The sequence below is a fragment of the Megascapheus bottae genome, chromosome X (genome assembly GCF_031878675.1).
Source record: "Megascapheus bottae isolate mThoBot1 chromosome X, mThoBot2.hap1, whole genome shotgun sequence".
NCBI lineage: Eukaryota > Metazoa > Chordata > Mammalia > Rodentia > Geomyidae > Megascapheus > Megascapheus bottae.
In genome coordinates this window covers 43,030,666-43,052,208 of record NC_143547.1, presented here as the reverse complement: position 1 = coordinate 43,052,208, position 21,543 = coordinate 43,030,666, and the positions used below count along the sequence as shown (strand labels likewise).

The 21,543-nt window shown below is 41.3% G+C and overlaps 1 pseudogene; it reads right to left on the bottom strand.

Moving 5' to 3' along the window:
* Positions 1-9,830: 9,830 nt before the first annotated feature.
* On the bottom strand, positions 9,831-12,035 carry LOC150040957 (serine/threonine-protein kinase D3 pseudogene; annotated as a pseudogene).
* Positions 12,036-21,543: the final 9,508 nt, after the last annotated feature.

The window sequence follows — 21,543 nt, the reverse complement described above, 5'->3', positions numbered from 1 at the left end:
ATATATATATATATATATATATATATATATATATATATATATATATTGGGTATTGAGGGAGCTTGGTCTATTAATCTGTTGCTCTTGAGCAACTTGGTAAATGTTTTTATATGGTTGAGATGAAGGTGTAAGGTTTGTTTTTCTTCTGGAACTGAATGATCAGTTAGAAAGTATAACTATTTTAATATATGCAAAAAAGTACATTGTTTCCTGTGACAGAAGTTAAGAGCTGGGTGTCTGGAAATTCTCGGCATAGCTTTCCCTGATTTGCTGCAAAGGCATGTGACTAAGCATAGACATGAAGATGAGAAGGGCAGGGCTTCAGGCATAGGAAATTTGTTTTGTGCCTCAGATAAGACTCAAACATGTGAGCATCTGTAGAATATCATGGGGCCACATCTTCACTTGCTGTTCCATGTATGACACCAAGACTGTGTTTATATTCTTTAGCAATAGGAAGCATGAAAACTTGACTCAATTATTGCGTAGATGATAGAAAATGAATTGATGACAGCATAATTGATGTGCAGTAGTATGGTCTTAAAAGTAATCATGAACCATTAAGTCTGTTTTGCCTCAAGTTGTTTATGGCTCGAGCTGATTTGATCTTTTTCAGTGGGACTTTTCTTTCATTGGGTAAGGCTATAGGCAGGAAACTGTTAAGCATCTCACTGTTGATCTATCCCTCTTTTATAAACACTGTCCCCTGAAGGCTAGCAAGCCTGTGCTTGGAGAGGTCATTGTGTTCTGAAATGTACATACTTGCTGTATGTGAACTGCCTATTAATTCCTGGAGATGAAAGTGAAAATCTGCCACCTGAAGTTCTTGAGTAATATCAACTCATTAGAATTTATCAAATGCTTATGATTGAATAAGACCCATTTGCATGCAGCTATTTTAGTCTAGTTTATAGCACTGAAATTGTGATTCTTAAACCTGACTGTTAGTTTCTGAGACTTTGGGAAGAAAATAAATATATGAATGTTAATCCAAATATGTAAATTAGAAACACTTTTCTAGATTCCCTGGGCTTTTATGAAAAATAAAGAATTTTTAGGGATTCACTTAGGCTATAGAATTACCAAAATAATAATGATAATATTACTATGAATAATAGTTAACATTTATTGGGCACGTACTGTGTGCCAGGCACTATTCTATTTTTTTAAGAATTTTTATAACAGCTTTATTGAGGTATACTTTACCATGAAAGTCACCATTATTCAATTGTACTAGTGGTTTAAAGTAGAGTCACAAAGTCACACTGTTGTCATCACTAATTTGAGAACATGTCCACCACTGCAAAGAAACCTGGTACCCATTAGCAGTCAAGCTCTTTGTCTGCTTTCTGTCTCTGTTCATCTGACCAAGAGGCTGCTTTTCCATGCTTGGAGTGTCACTGCATTCCTTTACAGAAGATGCTATAATTCTCATTTTATAAAGTAGAAAATTAGCTAGGCACCAGTGGCTCACGCTTGTAATCCTAGCTACTCAGGAGGCTGAAATCTGAGGATCGCGATTTGAAGCCAGCCCAGGTTGAAGAGTCTGTGAGACCCTTATCTGCAATTAACCACCAGAAAACCAGAAGTGGTATTGTTGCTCAAAGTGGTAGAAAGCCAGCCTTGTGCAAAAGTGCTCAAGGACGGTCCCCTGGCTCCAATTTCAAGCTCCATGACTGACCAAGAAAAAAATGGGGGGGGGGATTGAAATACAGATAGGTTAAACAGGTAGCACTCAGTAATGAATTGCACAGTTGTGCACATGAAAGAAATAGACTGTTTTCTGGGCTGCTTCCTGGTTACTTGCCTCTGCCTCCACATCTGACTGCATGTCCATGATTGGTTCTTTTCTCTGCTAAGTGGCATCTGACAACACAGAAGCAGCTTTACACGGGGAGAATTCTGGGCCCAAACCCTCCAGCCCCATTTGTTCTTTCTTCCATCACCACCATCCACATACATCCCTAGTTCTCAAAGTCTTCAGAGTCAAATTCTGCTAGAGGCATGATTAATGCCTAAAAAATGTTCTTGTATCTTCCAGTGTTCCAAGACAGGGCATTGGGTAACTCACAATAGCAGTTATGTTCCTAAGACCTGAGCACAGTGCTGGCAATAGCATGTTTTTGTATTTGAGCTAAACTAGGCCAGAGCAAGGAATGACAATGAAGGCAGCCTCACTGGTATCTGTGTCCTGCTAGGCGGTGGCCCCATGCTTTTGGCATGGTTGTCCTGTGTGTAGCCTTTGTACTCCATCAGCAATGCTGCCAACCCTGGGTTTTTCCATATGCCATTTTCATCCTTATCTTTGCTACAAATGGAAACTTGTGCAAAGAAGAGACCTAGAAAATGGTTTGTGAATGTCAAGTGTGTAAATAAAAACACTGGAAAAAGAATGTGTATGCCTGTCCTTGTGCTAAAAGTACTATTTGCAGATCTGTGTGTACTCATGAGACAGTTTGGCTGAGAACTGAATAGTGTTGCAGAGAGCACAGTATGAGGGGAAATCCTATTTGGTGAGCAAATACTATATGTCAGGATCTTTTCTAGGACTTTATAAGCAGTCTCTCTCTCAATCAGTCTTTTTGGAACAGAAATGCAATATATAACCAGGAGATTGAAGAGTAGACAAAGGTTTCTTCTTTCCAAAGTAGTGTCTGTCTTGGCAAAAAAAAGCAAGAGGCTTTTGTTGGGGAAACCCATACATATTAAAAAAGGAAATGAACATGCTCAGCTCTCAGACATGTTTCCATGTATAGCAAATGGCAGATGAGAGTACCTCTGAGTGGAGAATTCATATTATAAGCAAAATTTACTTCATGTCACCTAAAAGGAGTAGGTTAGAGTGAACTATTATGGCATTCTTAATCATCTTCTCCCTCCCTCTGGTTGTTTGGTGCTGGAATTTGAACTCAGCCTCAATTTCTAGGCAGGAACTCTACCAGTTCAGCCATGCTCCTAGCCCTTTCTTCTTGAGATATTTTTAGTAGAATCTTGAGTTTTGCTGAGGGCTGACATTTATAGTGATCCTCCTATCTATAACTCACATGTAGCTTATAGATGGATACAACTATGGTCAGTTTGTTGAGATGGGATGGGTCCTGCCAACTTTTTGACTGGATTGGTTTGGAACCACAGTTCTCCCTCTCTCAATCTTCCTGGATAGCTGGAATAAGAATACTGTCATACTGGCCAGATGCGGTGGCTCACACCTGTAATCCTATTCAGGAGGCTGAGATCTGAGGATCAAGGTTCAAAGCCAGCCTGGGCTCAAAAGGACCTGAGACTAGTCTTCAATTAACTTCTAGAAAACAGGAAGTGGGGCTTGACTCAAGCTTAGGGTGATAGCCTTGAGCTGAAGAGCTCAGGGACAATGCCCAGGCCTAGGAGTAGGGCAATAGCCTTGAGCTGTGAAGAGCTCAGAGACAGTGCCCAGGCCAAGTTCAAGCCCTATGACCCCCCCCACAGTCTCATGTTCTTTAATGTCTTGGTTGGCTTTGAACCTCGATCCTCAGATTTTGTCTCCTGAGTAGCCAGGATTACAGGTGTGAGCCACTGTGCCCGGCTGCATTTGGTTTTTAACAAAAAAAAACAAACAAACAAAAAAACAAACCTATTAAAACCACATACCTATAGTCAACTTGTATTTGACAAAAGAGCCAGAGATATACAGTGGAACAAACACAGCCTATTCAATTATTGGTCCTGGCAGAACTGGGCAGCCACATGCAGAAAACTAAAAATTGAACCTAGCCTTTCGCCACGCACAAGCATTAACTCAAAATGGATCAAAGATCTCAATGTCAGTCCGGAAACGGTGAAACTGCTACACGATAGAGTTGGAGAGACACTGGAACTCATAGGCACAGGCAAAAGATTCCTGAACACAATCCCAGGGTTTCAACAGATTGGACAGAGACTTGACAAATGGGACTACCTAAAAATAAAGTTTCTTCACAGATAAAAGCATAGCTACAAAAGTAGAAAGACAACCAACCAACTGAGAAAAGATATTTACCAATAATATATCAGACAAATGCCTAATATTCAGTATCTACAGGGAACTCAAGAAACTAATCCCCCCCAAGCCCAGCAAACCAATCACTAAATAGGTAAAGGAACTAAAGAGAGTCTTATCAAAAGAAGAGGTTAAAATGGTAGAAAAGCATATGAGAAAATGCTCATCATCCATGGTCATAAAGGAAATGCAAATAAAAACAACCTTAAGATACCACCTTACCCCAATTAGAATGGCCAAGATTTTTAACTCAGACAATGACAGATGCTGGTGGGGTTGTGGAGAAAAAGGAACCCTACTGCACAGCTGGTGGGATTGTAAACTAGTTCAGCCACTCTGGAAAGCAGTGTGGAGGTTTCTTAAGGAACTGAAAATAGACCTTCCCTATGATCCCGCCATACCACTTCTGGGCATCTACCCTGAACATCATAACCCAAGATATGATAAGGACACCTGTTCTGCTATGTTCATCTCTGCACTATTCACAATAGCCAGGCGATGGAAACAATCCTATTGCAGATGAATGGACACAAAAAATGTAAATATATGCAATGGAATTCTACATAGCCAACAGACAAGATAAAATAATGGCATTTGCAGGGAAGTGGATGAATCTAGAGCGAATCATGTTGAGTGAGACAAGTCTAGACCAAAGGAACAAAAGGCGCATGGTATCCTTACTATGTGCCTATTAGATCCAAACAGTACAAGAGCAATGACTCAATATTTGGGTACCCAATGTTATTGACATGGTATTGGAGATATAAAAATCTATGATGGGCTATATACTCTATAGACATAATGTTTTATTACATAGATTAATATGTATCTATGACATACAAATCCTCAGCTTAATTTTAATTATATTCTAAAATCGAAGTGCCAATGATTGTATATAGAGATTCCCTTCTTGAATACTGGTTTGTTAAACATGGCCTTTGAAATATGATGTAAAAATCAATGTTAATAAATTCTTTAATAAAAATGAAAAAGGTAGAAAAAAAACCTCTTGTTTCCATTTCCTGGAGTTCATTTCAAGACAGTTTCATTCATAGATAGATTGAACGATCGATCTTTGATGTTTGTGTTGGTGGTTGTGGGACTTGATCTCAGGGCCTGGACACTGTCCCTGAGCCTCTTTGTACTCAAGTCTAGCACTCTGCCACTTGAGCCACAGTGCCACTTCTGGTTTTGGGCCGGTTAGAGTCTCATGGATGGGCCAGGAGTTTGGCCTAGTGGTAGAATGCTTGCCTACCATGCACAAAGTCCTGGGTTTGATTCCTGCCTGGGCTGGCTTCATACTGTGATCCTCAGATCTCAGCCTCCTGAGTAAGTATGATTACAAGTGTGAGCCACTGGCACCTGGCTATGATATATATATTTATATGATCTGATATACATAGGTATTGTGCCTTTGTGTTGAGTATAGTGCATCTTGGTCAGTGTCACCCCTTCCATCATTCTCACCCAAACCTCCCAACCCTACCCATGCCCTCAATTTCCTGGTTCCATTTCACATATGTACATTGAGTATTATGACTAATTACCAACCTTTCTTTGCATTTGTCTGTCTCTATCCCTTTAGTCTTCACTTACCTCAGACAACATTTCAGCTTCGGCATTTCAACATTACACATAGCAACCACCCATGTATATGACATACTTTGGTCAGTTTGATTGGGAATATATGTACAGTGCCAATGCACTTGTCATTTGTCTGGGAGCGTGGTTGCTTCTGGGAAGAGCTGGAAGGGTCCTGGCAATTGCCAGCATATTGGACCACTAAAGTAATAGTCTAGGGTAATGGAAGTGATAGCTCACTGAACATGGTATCCTGGCAGCCTCCATGACAACAATTGTGATCTAGACAGTGGAACCCAGGGCCCTGTACATGCTGAGCATGATCTTTGTCCTCAGCAATTGGTTTCTTGAAACATCCCAGGCTGGCCTCTGACTACCAATCTTCCTGGCTTACTCTCCAGTGCTAGGATTACAGATGTGTGCCACCATGCTTGCCTCTGTTATTGTCATTTTACTTTTCAGAGGAGGAAGTTTGGATTCAATTCCATGGTTCACAGTAAGTACCAGAGCACACAAAGGCCTTTGTTCCTGTAGGATTACTTGAGAAGTCCAGCAGAGTGCTTCTGTTTGTGTCTCATAGCTAGGGAGTGAGCTCACATGAGTGTTTCCAGCTACAGCAAGGGCCTGAGAAATGGGCTCTTGGTGATTGTCATTGCTGCCTTGAGTATTAAAGATGAAGGGGAACTGGATGTTGAGGGCAGAGGGCATTTTCCTCAGTATCTGTTTTTTTTTTTTGTCAATCCTGGGGCTTGAACTAAGGGCCTGGGCACTATTGTAGAGCTTTCTGAAGATTACTGTTCTACAACTTGAGCCACAGCATCCACTTCCAGCCTTTTCTGTGTATGTAGTACTGAGGAATCGAACCCAGGGTTTTATGCATGCTGGGCAATCACTTTACCACTAGGCAACACTCCCAGCCCTCCATTTCTGGCTTTTTGCTAGTTAATTGGTTAATGTACTTTCCTGCCTGGCTAGCTTGAAACTGCAATACTAACATCTCAAACTCCTGAGTAGCTAGGATTATAGGTATGTGCCACTAGCAGCTAGCTGGTGCTCTACAACTTGAGCCACAGCTCCACTGTGGCTTTTGTTGTTGTTGTTATTTGGAGATAAGAGTTCAGTATTTCCCTGGGTTGGTTTTGAGCTGTGACCCTCAGATCTCAGCCTCCTGAGTAGCAAAGATTACAGGTGTGAACAAACAGCTCCTGGCAGAGCTGTTTTAGTTTCTGTTTTCAACACCTCTATCAGCACAAGGTACATCTAATTAGGTTTTTGTCCCTTGTAAATTGAAGGTCTCCTGGTTCTTCATATGCTCAGTAACCCCAGCTAGTTTAAATGATGAAAGTTAATATCATTCTTTTTTTTTGGTGATACAGAAATATATTTTATTACCAAGCTTCTTTGAGAGTATTTACAAAAAGTAGGATGTAACAAAAAATATAAAAAGATACTCAACAGGGTCATTAGAGACTATATTAGGTATCTGTTTCTAGAAACAGTTATCTCTTACACAAACACAACTTGACTTCAAGACAAAAGGTTATGCAGGGTATACAGTATATCTAGAGTAATTAATTGTTCAACTCCAAATTATTTGACAGTGCCTTTACAAAATTTTTTTAGAAAACTTCTTAGGCATATAATAAAAACAAAGTGCAATTAACTTCATGGCTTATAGAATTGATTATATAAGTGTAGCAAATGGATAATCATTTCCAGTTAATCTTCACCTTATGCAGTAAAACCACAGTAGGTTGCCTAGTAACTCAAAAAATTATTCCATCTTGCCCATACTGATATAAAATGACTTATTTTAGAGAAATGTAGGAGACTCAGTCTCTATCAGAGAAAGAAGGGATTCATAATGTCCTCACTGGGTACCTGTGTTCTGAACAGAAAACTAAAATACATAAAACTACAAACACAGAAATGCTGCAACATGTTTGTCATCATTTTCAGTCCTAGATTCTTTAGGCCTCCAAGCCTTGTTTGTATACCTCAAATTTAGTAGACAACAATATTATTTTTTTTGTTTTTTTGTTTTTTTTTTTTTGGTGCCAGTCCTGGGCTTGAGCTCTGGGCCTGAGCACTGTCCTTGGACTTTCTCAAGGCTAGAGCTCTACCACTTGAGCCTCAGCACCACTTCTGGCTTTTTTCGATGTATGTGGTACTGAGGAATCGAACCTGGGTCTTCGTGCATGCTAGGCAAGCACTCTACCACTAGGCCAAACTCCCAGCCGACAACAATATTATTATACTTTTCACATTTCTGAATTACACTAATTCACATCTGATCTTCTGAGTCACTGTGCGAGGAAGATACATGCAAAAATTACGATCTTCATTTTGTAGACTAAGCAATTAGAGACATGTATGTGCCCAGGCTGCCAAAGCTAATCTATTGAACCCAAGACAAATTCCAAATTTCTTGCCTTTAAGAATAGAAAAGGGCCAGGCACGGTGGCTCATTCATATAATCCTAGCTACTCAGGAGGCTGAAATCTGAGGATTGAGGTTCAAAGCCAGCCCAGGCACTAGAGTCCATGACATTCTTATCTCCAATTAACCACTAGAAAACCCGAAGTGGTGCTGTGGCTCCAGGGGTAGGGTGGTAGTATTGAACTGAAGAGCTCAGGGACAACACCCAGGCCCACAGTTCGAGCCCTATGACTCACCGAGGAACAAACAACAACAACAACAACAAAAAACCAAGTTAATAACAAATCAGGTTCATGGTTATAATTGCTGAATGAAAGAACAGAGCCACTAAGACTCCTATGGATGTTCTTAGATGTTAATTTTCCTTCAGACAGTGCCTGTAATCTGAAAATCTGTGAACACAGATGCTTTCCTAGCACGTACGAAGACCCAGGTTTGATTCCTAGGTAGTTTACATACATAGAAAAAGCTGGAAGTAGTGCTGTGGCTCACATGATAGAACGCTAACCTTGAGAAAAGCCCAAGGACAGTGTGCTTAGGCCCTGAGCTCAAGCCCAGGACTGGCAAAAAAAAATTGGATTTCAGAGGCCCATTGAGTGATCTCTACACAAATTTCAAAATCTGAGCTTGGAAATCCGAATTAACATTTTAGATGAGAGACATTCCACCATGTCAATAATTATGTTGAAAACATCTGGCTCCGGGGGGCTGAAAATAAAAGTAAAAATGTCCTTCTTTAATTTCTGTACTGTTAATATAGTCTCCCCCTCCTTTGCAAATTGAGGGCTTTATAACTGCATAAGACAAAATGGTGATTTAAAAACACTCCAGACATTAGCAAACCCCTCCAATTGGATATGGGGAAATGCTACTTCTTTCTACATAAATATAGTGATGGTAGTATTAACTGACTTCATCATACAATGCTCCTTTTAGTACATATTTAATCTTTGACTTCAAATTATTCAACGTTGGATAAAGATGACTCACACAAATTTTAGATCTGCTGAATTTAGAATGCTGTAGCATGATGCTGTCAGTTGGAAACATGAATGTTCCATAGTAAGGAACAGGCACACATAACCACTCAGCATTTATGTCAGACATTTCTCCTTCCTTCCTTCCTTCCTTCCTTCCTTCCTTCCTTCCTTCCTTCCTTTCTTCCTTCCTTTTTTTAACCATCAATTGTCTAATAAGAAAGGCAAAACAGTTCAGTGACATGTATGAAAACCTTTCCATCCTTAATGGATGATTGGTCGTATGTTTAACGTCCTACAGTAAGTCACATATTACAGTTACTGCTTAAATACAAACCTGTTTTAATAACCAGTCTTGTAAGTCTTGTATAATTTGGCTAAGCTATGCAAAAACTGGAAAAACCCCAGGCTTAAAAAAAAAAGACCAAGATCAAGCAGGAAAGTCTGTGAGACTTATTTACCTCCAATAAACTACCAAAAAGCCTGAAATGGAGCTGTGTGTCAACTGGTAGAGCATTACACAGTGCCTAGGCTCTGAAGTTAATCCCTGGGACTGGCAAAAAAACAAGCAAAAAAAGTTGGACCAAGAAAGGGGAAGGTAAAGTACTATTAATGATTGTAAAGTGAAGATATAGGAAAAAATACAAAACCACTTTATTGCTTATGCTATAAAAATTTATAAAAATTTCAATTTTGAGTCCATTATACATGAATTTCCCTCTCTGTACCTACTCATGAACTATAGTATTGGTGTCACCATTCCTGTATATTCTCATGACTTTGCATCCTGAGAATGACAATCCAGAGGATGTCAGTTAACACATAAAAATATCAATACATAAAATGAAATCCTTATTAATGTTAGTTTACTGATAAAAACTAAGGATCTTCCTCCATATCATCTGGATTGGGCGTCATAATGAAATGCTTTGGGTATGCAAGATTATGTGTGTATGCATGTATTTCCCAACGAGCATCATCACTTTCATGTGTAATGTAAAGTTCTCCAATACAAGTTTCAAATTCTCTAAGGTCAAGCCATGTCTGATAATCCTGTAGCCAAGGATGACTAAGAGATTTGTCAACACTAACGTTTTCTCATCTTCACTTGAAGCAGGTTGTTTATCAAGTCAATTGCTTCACTAGAAATTTCTACCAAATCGGTAGGTACATGAATGCTGCATTTTGGATCTGGTCATTTATATCTTCATCCTCATTGAATGGAAACGTGCCACTGAGGCTTACATAGACAATGACACCCACTGACCACATAGCTAGAGATCTGTTGTAAACTTTGCTCCTGAGAACCTCAGGGGCTAAGTAAGCTGGCATTCCCACTACAGATCGCTGGAATGACTTCTCCCCAATGATGCGTGTGAATCCAAAGTCACACAACTTCACCTGAGGAAATGGCTCTGCTGATACAAGCAGCACGTTTTCTGGCTTTAAGTCACAGTGCACAATATTCTTAAAATGTAGATTCCTCAAAGCAACAAGTATCTTTGTGACCATGAATTTAGTAATGCATTCTGGAAGTCGACTTTTCTCACTGGACAGAATCATTTCCAGCATATCTCCATGCAGCTTTTCCATGAGTACAAAGACTCGTTCTGGGATTTCAAACATACATTCCAGGTTTACAATCCCAGGGTGGTGCAAATTCTGTAAAATAGCTACTTCATTATGAAGCTGACTTTCTTGCTTTGTGGAGAATCTCATTTTATTAATTACTTTAATAGCTACATCCCTTCCAGTCTTTCTGTTCTTTCCTCCATAAACAATGCCAAATTGACCTGAGCCAAGCACCTCATCTGCAAAGATCGGGTAAACAGTGCTGATGTCCACATTCTCCTGGAGCTGACAGTTAGATACAGAGATACTGGTAGCCAAATCTTTGTCATCTTTCTCTTACCCAGGAGAAGTGCAAACACTTGCTTGAGGAGTGACAGGCATGAAGGCTTGGCGAATTGCTTTCTCCCAGCTCTGTGCTATATCAAGTCCAACTCCAGTGGTAGCAAGAACAGGATTGTGAGAGCTGTCCCCATTGTTCTCACCAAGAAAGTATACCATAGTATCGGTGATGATTTCAAAACAGTGTGGGTTGCTGCCTTGTGAAATGTTTATGAAATCTCGTGGTAAAGATACTCGGAGAATTTCTGAAAGTGGGATTTCCTTATAATATTTTGACCCAGATTCATTTTGAAATAATGTTAGACACTTGTGGTCTAGTCTCCAGTATGCCTCTTTCTCAGATTGTCCTTGCTGGTATAATGGACCATCCACCCTTCCTTCACCATTGTGCTGCTCTTCCTCTTTGTGTGCTTTATGGATTGCACAACCCTCATTAGTGGAATATTATTGCTTGTTGATGGACTGATTGTTTTAACAGGTTCTTCATCTCGATCCACATCAAGATCAGATGGAACGATGAAGAACATTTTATCTTCTGGAGGAGATGGCTCTTCAGTGTCATCCGAGCCCCGACTACAATCACTATTCAAGTCATTATTATCAATGTCCATCGGTATATCCGTATCTCTTCCTAGACTGGAAGGTTCTCCATTGAATGTAACCTCTCCTAGGCAGTCTCTTGGTACTTTTGATGCACAACGTTTATGGTAGTTGAATTTGCAATCTTTTACACTGCATGCCTTGTCGAAACAGGCCTTTCAGTAATCGCTTGTAGGATGACCGTAAGAGTGAACAGCAAATGTATGAGGAACTTTTACTCTGCACATTACCATCTTTTCCATCCAGATTGGGCGACCACTCCAAGATGGAATCCTCTTACTTTGCTCTTGGTGAACATGCGACTTCTCACTGAGAAGGGGTACACATTCAGGGTGTAAGGATCTTGGAACTGACAGGCCAGGTCCCGGCAGAGATACATTAGACAGACGTCTCTTTCTTACTCCACTACAGTTATTTGGAATCTTGAAGGCACATCGTTTATGATAATTTAATCCACATCCTTCACATTTTAGTTCCTGACGTACCAATCCCCAAAGCATCTCTCCAAAATAATCACAAATCATTCTTCTTTTTGACAAGCAATTGTCAGGTGGCTTGTGACCAACCCAGCCTTTATTGCAGTGGTAGTGATTGAATCTATGGCCTTCTACATGCAAGCACTCTTCCACCAAGCTATATCCTCAACAACAGCCTTTTGTGATTTGCAGCTTTCCTGTGCATTGTTCTCAGTTTTTGCAATCTGTTTTTCAGATCTGGTTTGTTGTTTTATTTTTTAATCAGTTTTTCAGATCTGTGCATGTGTGTGCCACCCAGTGGCCAACCTGGGGCATGGCAGTGTTGTCTCCTTATACTCTGAAGCAATACACAGAAAGATGTACTTTTTCCTTTTTTGAAAACTAAAAAGAGAATAAGCCAGCACCGGTGGTCAACTAGGCACTGTGGCTCACACCGGTAATCCTAGATACTCGGGAGCCTGATATTTGAGGATCACAGTTTGAAACCAGCAAAAATGCTGGAAGTGGAGCTGTGTATCAAGTGGTAGAGTGCTAGGAGCTAAAAGAGTTCAGTGCCCCTGGGCATTGAGTTTAAGTGCCAGGACTGGCACCCAAAATTTAAAAATTAAATTAAATTTTCAAAATCAGAGAAAGTAGAATACTGATTACTATGAGTTGGAAAGGGTGTAGGGTCAGAAAAAATATGAGGAAAAATAGATTCAATTTCTTTTTTTTTTTTTGGTCGATTGTGGGACTTGAACTCTGGGACTGGGCATTGTTCCTGAGCTCTTCAGTGCAAGGCTACCACCCTACCCCTTGAGCCACAATATCACTTCCATTTTTCTGATGGTTAATTGGTAATAAGAGTCTCATGCACTTTTAAGTGCCCAGGCTGGCTTTGAACCACAATCCTGAGATCTCAGCTTCCTGAGTAGCTAGGATTACAGGCATGAGCCACTGGCGCCTGGCCCAATATGTTTGTTTTTTGTTTGTTTATTTTTTGCCAGTCCTGGGCTTGAGCTCAGGGCCTGAGCACTGTCCTTGCACTTTCTCAAAGCTACTGCTCTACCATTTGAGCCTCAGCACCACTTCTGGCTTTTTTCTATGTATGTGGTACTGAGGAATCAAACCCGGGTGTTAGTGCATGCTAGGCAAGCACTCTACCACTAAGCCAAACTCCTTGCCCCTTGTTTTTTTTTTAATTATATATGTGTGTGTTTGTTTGCCAATACTGGTGAGTGAACTGAAGGCTTTGGTGCTATCCCCTGAGCGCTCTACTACTTGAGCCACAGCTCCACTTTCCTGCTTTTTTGGTAGTTTATTAGAGGTAAGGATCCCACTGACTTTCCTATACAGGCTGGACTTGAACCTTAATCCTCAGATCTCAGCCTCCTGAGTAGCTAGGTTTACATGTGTGAGCCACCAGAACCCAGCTTGCATTTGTTTTTCAAACACACTGTGAGTTAAGGAAGGGAGGGCGGTCATTTGTTATACAGTGTTATATAACTAATACAGGGACTGAGCTGAGAAGCAGGAAGTGAATGGGGAACCTTCCGCACAGCCTCACATGACTTGCAGAACCACAGTTACAATACCTGATAAAGATGGCATTAAGGGAAGATTCTGCTACCCTGCTAGGCTTCTATTTGCAAATCATGCCCCACACACACACCTGGAACACATATACTCCCTGCAATACTCTGCTCTTGCTGTTCTGCCTATAAATGGCTTGAGGTGATGCAGGTTTCCTCATCCAGTTGTAAAGTTTCAGAGACAGTAGGCCTCACAATCCCTCTGAGAAGACTGACAAAAGCAATATCTCAATAAGAGAAACTTCCCCGTTAAAAGAGGCAGGCTGGCCACGTGTTCTGAAATGAATCTGTGCTTCTGGCAGCTCTGTGTGTGTGGTGATTAGATCTGGGACATAGTGACTGGACATCTGCTGCCCTGAGCATAGGCTCCAATATCCCTCCCTCCCTTCCCCCCCCTCTCTCCCTGTCTCTGCCCCTTCTCTTTTTCTCTCCCCCTCCCTCCGTTCTTCGCATTCTTTTTCAGGGTTGAGATGGAACTTAAGGACTTGTGCATGCTAGCCAAGTGTTCTACCTTTGAGCTACATCTCAATTCCTCTAAACACCTCTCTTTGTGGGGATGGTGGGGAGAAACAGATTCTTGCCCTGCAGGCCAGGCAGACATGGAATTCTGCATCCTCCTGACTGCTGGGATTAGAGGAGTGTGTCACTCAGCCTGGAAGCATTTCCCACCAGTTTGAACTAAGCCTTGTTGCAAGAGATTCATCTAGGTAAATTTGAGACCACAGCAAGTCTGATTGGGGAGCTGAGCGGATATCTGCTGCTGTAAAGAGACAGGAAAATCCTGCCTGCATTTGCAGGTCCAGACAGAGACCATACAGAGGTATGGGTGCTGTATTTCAGTAGGTACCTATGACACTGTACATCATCTGACATAGAAGAGCCTTCACCTGCAGCAACCTGTGAGTCCTACCTGTGTGTGTCATGTTGCACACTAGTAAGTAAGCATCAAAAGAATTGGTAAGGGAGTGAAGAGGAGCTGTAATCACAAGCACACCATGAATCTCACATGAGCCCTTGTAAAAGAACCCAATGTCCAATAGCATGTGCAGACATTCAGTCTTTACTGATACCCTGGGTGAAAATCCCCCCTACTAAATCGGCTTTCAAATTAATATAGATTACATGTATAATCCACTGGCACCCTGCTTCTAATTATTTTCAGTCCTGTATCTTGAACTCAGGCCCCAAGTGCTTTCCCTCATCTTTTTTTGCTCAAGACTAGAGTTCTATCACTTGAGCCACAGCACCACTTTCAGCTTTTTGATGCTGAATTAAAGATAATAGTTACATGGACTTTCCTGCCTAGGTTGCCTTTGAACTACGATCCTCAGATTGACTTCATAGGCCTGAGCCACTGGTGCCCAACAACTTGGTGAGTTTTTTTTTTTGTTTTGTTTTGTTTACCAGTCCTGGGGCTTGAACTTAGGGCCTGGGCACTGTCTCTGAGCCTCTTTGTGCTCAAGGCTATATCACTTTACCACTTGAGCCACAGTGCCACTTCCAGTTTTTTTGAGTAGTTTAAGAGTCTCATGGACTTTTCCTGTCTAGGCTAGCTTTGAACCACAATCCTCAGATCTCAGTTTCCTGAGTAGCAAGGGTTACAGTTGTAAGCAATTGTTGCATGGCCTTGTGAAGGTTTGATCAGATTGATTCAATATTCCAAAGGACACAAAAATCAAGTTGGACCCAGGATACCGACTACTACTCTGACAGTAATCTGATGTGTCTTCACCTCTATTCCTCCCCTCCTAATAGGCTACATTTACTGGGAGGCAATCACCTGATGAAGATAGTCTACTTCCTGTCCCAGGATAGGATTATCTGTTGCCCTGTTGTTCACTGCCTGAGACTGATGTTCCAGTTATTTGAGTCACACAACCACACTGCTCTATTAAAATGCCCCAACTTGGGCTTTCCCAATTCTTCCTGTTCCATTCCTCAGAAGACTGTGGATGCAGATTTTCAAATAATAGTCCTGGCATTTGGCCTATCAGGATGGCAGGCCTCTCCAGCCCTCTGGCTTCCCATGGAGCCTAGGTATTTTTTAAATTAATTGTTACTATAAAGACCATATACTGAGGAGTTACACTTATATAAGTCAAGTAATGAGTACCTTTCTTTGTGGACAATATCACCCCTTCCCTGACTCTCTCAGCTCTAACAATACCATGTTTACTGTGTCCTACATTTTACCCAGAAGCTTGCATGTTTCTGTCACATATGACACTGTCTGCTACCTATCCATATTGCCCAATATTCTAGGTTGATGCCTTTGAGAGTTTCAGGCTGCAGGATACTCTGTAGGATTCACACCCTACCAACAGATACTGGCCTCTGGCACGAAGAGGGGGCTACTGTCCCCATGGGAATCAGACCTGGCTTCCTATCAGTCTGACTTCTACCCCACCTGCCTCACAGCAATCCTAATCCAACCTGAGAATGTGTTCCTGTCCCCACCATTCCAGGTCTCCGAAATCCTGCATTCTGGCACCCTGCTGGAGCTCCTCCAGTGTCCAGTAAGAACCTGGATATTTTTTGTCACAGGGCCACCAAAACCTGCCAAGAGACCTCCGCACAGAAGAGAGCTTAGTAAGAAGTGTCCACTCAACAAATGTGTATTAGACAACATCAATGTGGCAGATGGTGTGCTACATAATGCAGTCATTGTAGGTAAAATACTCATAATCAAACCATACTGCATAGCTCTGCATGTGGGAATCTAGTAAGCATATCAAATTATGTTATTGTTGTTTTAAGCAGCCCTACCCATGTACTGGTGACTTATGTTTGTAATTTTAGCTACTCAGGAGGCTGAGATTGGAGTATCACAATTCAAAGACAGCCCGGGCAGAAAAGCCTATGAAAATCTTATCTTCAATGAACCAGCAAATATCAGAAGTGGAGCTATAGCTCAAGTGGTAGAACACCAGTCTTGAGGGGGAAAAAAACCTAAGAACAATGCACCGGCCCAGAGTTCAAGCCCTAGTACTTCCACAATCAGAAGAAAAGACAGGGGCCGGGAGTTTGGCGTAGTGGTTAAAGTGCTTGCCTAGCATGCATGAAGACCTGGGTTCCATTCCTTGGTACCACATACCTAGAAAAAAGCCGGAAGTGGTGCTGAGGCTCAAGTGGCAGAGCTCTAGCCTTGAGAAAGACCAAGGATAATGCTCAGGCCCTGAGTTCAAGCCCAGGACTGGCAAAAGAAGAAGAAGAAGAAGAGGAAGAAGAAGAAGAAGAGGAAAAGACAGTTATCCTGGAATTAAACCGTGGTCATGATTGTACAACTATGGGTGAATGTTAGAGTATATGAATTATACCTCATTAATAAAAATGTTTTTGGAAACGAACGGTAGCTGGATGCCTGTGGCTCACACCTATAATCCTAGCTACTCAGGTAGTAGAGATCTGAGGATTGTGGTTTGAAGTCAGCCCCAGAAGGAAAGATTGTGAGACTCTTATCTCCAATTAACTATTCACAAAAAGCTGGAAGTGACAATTTGACTCAAGTGGTAGAGCATTATACTTGAGCAAAAGGAGGCTCAAGGATAGCGCACAGGCCTTGAGTTCAAGACAGAGGAGCCAAAAAAAAAAGCAGTGGCTTGAGTAGCTCTATAAAACAGAAATGGTGACTACAGATGGTAGATTTGGAAAGCTGGTTAGAAGGCCAGACTCCTATCCAGGTAAAAGAGAATGGTTGCCTAAGTGAGGATTGCAAAATAGGGATGCCTTGAAGACTTTTTAAGAAGTAGCATCAACAGGATATGATGACATATGCTTCAGGCAAATGTTACAACACAAGAACCATCTGGCACTGTGCATTACTCACATCACGTGTATTTCAATAAAGGCTTTTTCCCCATCTCCTCCCTTACTCCCTCTTTTTTCCTGATACATTCGTGAACCAGGTGTCTATGGTAGCTCTCTACCACCCTCTACTGGCCAACATGTATTGACAGAAGGGATGAACACAAGCAGGCTTGCCTGAGCTTTCTATTCCCAGCCAATACTTCAGAAAAATGATATCATTGGATTTGCTATTAAAATTCAGCTTGATAGACTTCTGCTTTCAGAAAAAATGTAATTAAATGTTTTCATCCATATTACTTCCATTAGAGTATGACCCAAACCTCGGACACAGTATATAAGAAAAATCCAGGATTAGCATTATTGGGCTAGTGAGGATACTGGAAGATAACAAATTCATTTTGAGTACATATTGCATGGCTGTAAAAGAGAGAAGTGAAAGTGTCTCTTCCTTGTGGGGGCCTTCTTTGTTAAACAGTTAACTCTCAAGAGAACAGACCTGCTGGACCATTGACACAGTAGAAATCAATGTGCATGCATGGGGGGGGGCGGTGTGTACACACGAGCATTCAAGCATTTACGCACATGTATTGTACTGGGGCTTGAACTTGGGGCCTAGGCACTGTCCTTCGGCTTTTTCATTCCAGGCTGATGCTCCACGGCTTGAGCCACATCTTCATTTCAGCTTTTTCCTGGTTTATTGGAGATAAGAGTCATATGGTCTTTTCTGCTTGGGCTGGCTTTGAACCAAAATCCTCAGATCTCAGCCTCCTGTGTAGCTAGGATTACAGGTGTGAGCCAGTGACTCTAGTCACAGTTATTTGCTTTTTGAAAAAAATTGTTATTGTTGGGGTAATGTATAGAGGGGTTACTGTTACATTCATCAGGTAGTGGTGCATTACTTCTCGAACATTGATATTCCTTCTCCTGTCTTTTCCCCCCTTTCCTTCCCCTACCTCCTGTTGTTTTAAATTTATTGTTATTATAGAGGTGATATACAGAGGGATCACAATTACATGTGTCAATGAGTACATTTCCTTTCAGGCAATGTCTTCTGTTTCTTCATTATCTCCAGGCCCTCCCTCCCATCTCCACCCATAAGTTGTATAGTTCACTTCCATCAATGTCAAATGAGCTTCATTACTGTACTTTTTCACCCTTTTTCTCTCAAGTTCTGTGCCTTTCCCCCTCCCAATGGTTTTGATTTGCTTTTACAGTGTGTGTGATGAACCCAGGGCCTGTAGCTAGACCAGCACTCTACCACCCAGCTATATCCCCAACCCTGAACCACTCCCAGTTGTTACTCTATTGACGTCAATAGCCACAGAAGGCCGGAAGTAAAAATCCTAGCATCACTGATGTCCTGGGTCAACAGTTCTCTACCAAGGGTACCATTGCCCACCTCCCCCCACTACTTACACCAGACAGTGTCTGAGGACATTTTTTTTAGTTCTCCTAATCAAAGAGATTCCTTAGGTGTACAGAGGCTAAGGATGCTGTGGAATACCCCACAATCATACCCCCCAACAAAGAAATATCTACTCCAAGATGTCACCCATATGAAATTTTTTTCCTTAAGATCAAGATGTTCAACGTGTTGCCTGCATCCACAGTTAATTCAGGCAAACATATATAATGGTGACTTCACATTTTCTTTTTTAAAAATATTGAATACACACATAGATACTGAAATGAAATCTAAAATACAGAAAGAAAAGACTTCTTTTTTTTCTTTTAGCTTTTAGGTTTTGATAATTCAGTCTTCTTTACCGTAGGTATGGTGTATTCACATACTTACATACATACATACATACACACACACATACACATGTGTAATATCTTGTGTGGGGAGTATGAACTCAGGGCCTGGGAACTGTCCCTGAGCCTCTTTTTTTTGCCAGTCCTGGAGACTGAACTCAGGGTATGGGTACTGTCCTTGGACTTTCTCAAGGCTAAAGCTCTACCACTTGTGCCATGGCAGGCTTTTCTATGCATGTGGTACTAAGGAATCGACCCCAGGTCCTCGTGCATACTAGCCCAGCACTCTACCACTAGGCCACACTCCTAGGACCTGAGCCTCTTTATGCTCAAGGCTAGTGCTCTACCACCTGAGCCACAGCTCTAGTTCCAGCTTCTTCTGAGCAGTTTCTTTAAAAAAAATATTTTTGCTAGTCCTGGGGCTTGAACTCATTGCCTAGATACTGTTTTTGGGCTTTCTCAAGTATAGAGCTCTACCAGTTGAGCCACAGCACAACTTCTGGCTTTTTCTTTCTTTATTTTTGTGGGTAATAAGGCTTGAACTATGGGCCTGGGCACTGTCCCTGAGCCTCTTTGTGCTCAAGGCTACTGCTCAACCCCTGAACCACAGCCTCATTTCCCATTTTCTAGTGATTAATTGGAGATATGAGTCTCACATTCTTTAGTACCCAAGCTGACTTTGAACCACAATCCTTAGATCTCAGCTTCCCGATTAGCTAGAATTACAGGTGTGAGCCACCATGCCTGGCTACTTCTGTCTTTTTCTATATAGGTGATACTGAGGAATTGAACCCATGTCTTGATGGATGCTAGGCAAGCAATCTACCACTAGGCCAAACTCGCAGCCCTTCAGAGTAGTTTTTAGTGGAGATGAGTTTCACAGACTTTCCTGCCCAGGCTGGCTTTGAACTCTGATTCTCAGATTTCAATTTTCTGAGTAGTTAGGATTATAGGCATGACAAACTGGCACCAGCTCAATATTGAATATTTTTTTAGAAATCAAAAACTAAGGCTGGGCGCTATCGTTAAATTGTATATATATTTTTAATTCTAACTGGTTTTGCTTCAAACATTTTATGACTCAGTTAAGCATATAAATGTTTATATTAATTATTTTTCATGATGGAATGAGCATTCTGTTATTATAACATGCCCTTCTTTATCTTGGGTAGTATGCTGCCCTATCATCTGTTTTATTTGGCATTAATATAGTTATTTGAGCAAACTTTATTTTTGTCAATCATAGGACTTGAACTCAGGGCCTAGGCTCTGTCCCTGAGCTCTTTTGCTCAAAGCTAGTGCTCTACCACTTTGAGCAAGAGCTCTGCTTTTGGTTTTCCGGTGGTGCACTGTAGACAAGAATCTCATGGACTTTTCAGCCTGGGCTACCTTTGAACCAGGATCCTCAGATCTCAGCCTCCTGAGAAACTAGGATTACAGTTGTGAACCACTAGCTCCTGCTTCAGCAAGCTTTTTTTAAAGGCAGAATCTTGCTATGAATCAACCCAGTCTGGACTTCAAGGTACACTCCTGGCCCAGCTCCCTGATTGCTGGGATTCATTGATGTACCACCCTTCTCAGGTTTCCAGTAATCTCTTGATTAATGTTTGGCTGGTGTATAGTTTTTTTTAATATTATTTTCTTTTTGACCTATTTCTGTCTTAGGAACTACTATGCCTCTGGTAAAACAGAACATAATTACATCATGTTTTTCTTTAGACAAGAAAAGTGGGAAAATGACTTTCTCATAAGGGTCTTTGAAGAGCTCTGACATATTCACAAGCTTCTAGGCTGTAATGTATTTGGATAGGGTGATGGACATCACAAGGGCTAGAGCATACTCAGGAAAGCCCTGAGATTAGCCTATTGTTTTCTCTGCTTGTTATTTATTACCTCAGACAAACTTTGATTGCCTCAGATTCTTTTCAAACAATATGCCTGGGGTAAAAGGATTCTGGCTGTGCGTACAAAGCTCTAAGGAGATGAAATAAAGATAGCCCTAAGAGAGCAATCTTCCAGGAAGTGTCAGGCAGGTCAGATAATAGCAATAGTTTGGAAATGGGTCTTTAAAAGAATTCCAACTTTGATATATTTTCATCAATTTCCTGGTCATGGTTATTCTGTTTTTTGTACTCTTGTCAATGCTATTGTGGAGTTAGGAAAGGGGAATGTCAAAAATCAATGTTACTGTGCTATAGCGCCCCCCCTCTTTCTCTCTCTCTTTCTCTCCTCACCACTCTCTCTGTGGTGCATGTACTTAGGATTGAATCCATGTCTCACACATGCTAGGCTAGTGTTTTCCCACTGAGCTACATCCCCAGGCCAAAACTGAAAAGCTTTTTCTTCCTTACATAGTTTCTTAATTCCTGAAAGACTATCATTAATTAACAAAGTTCTGCAATTAGTAATTG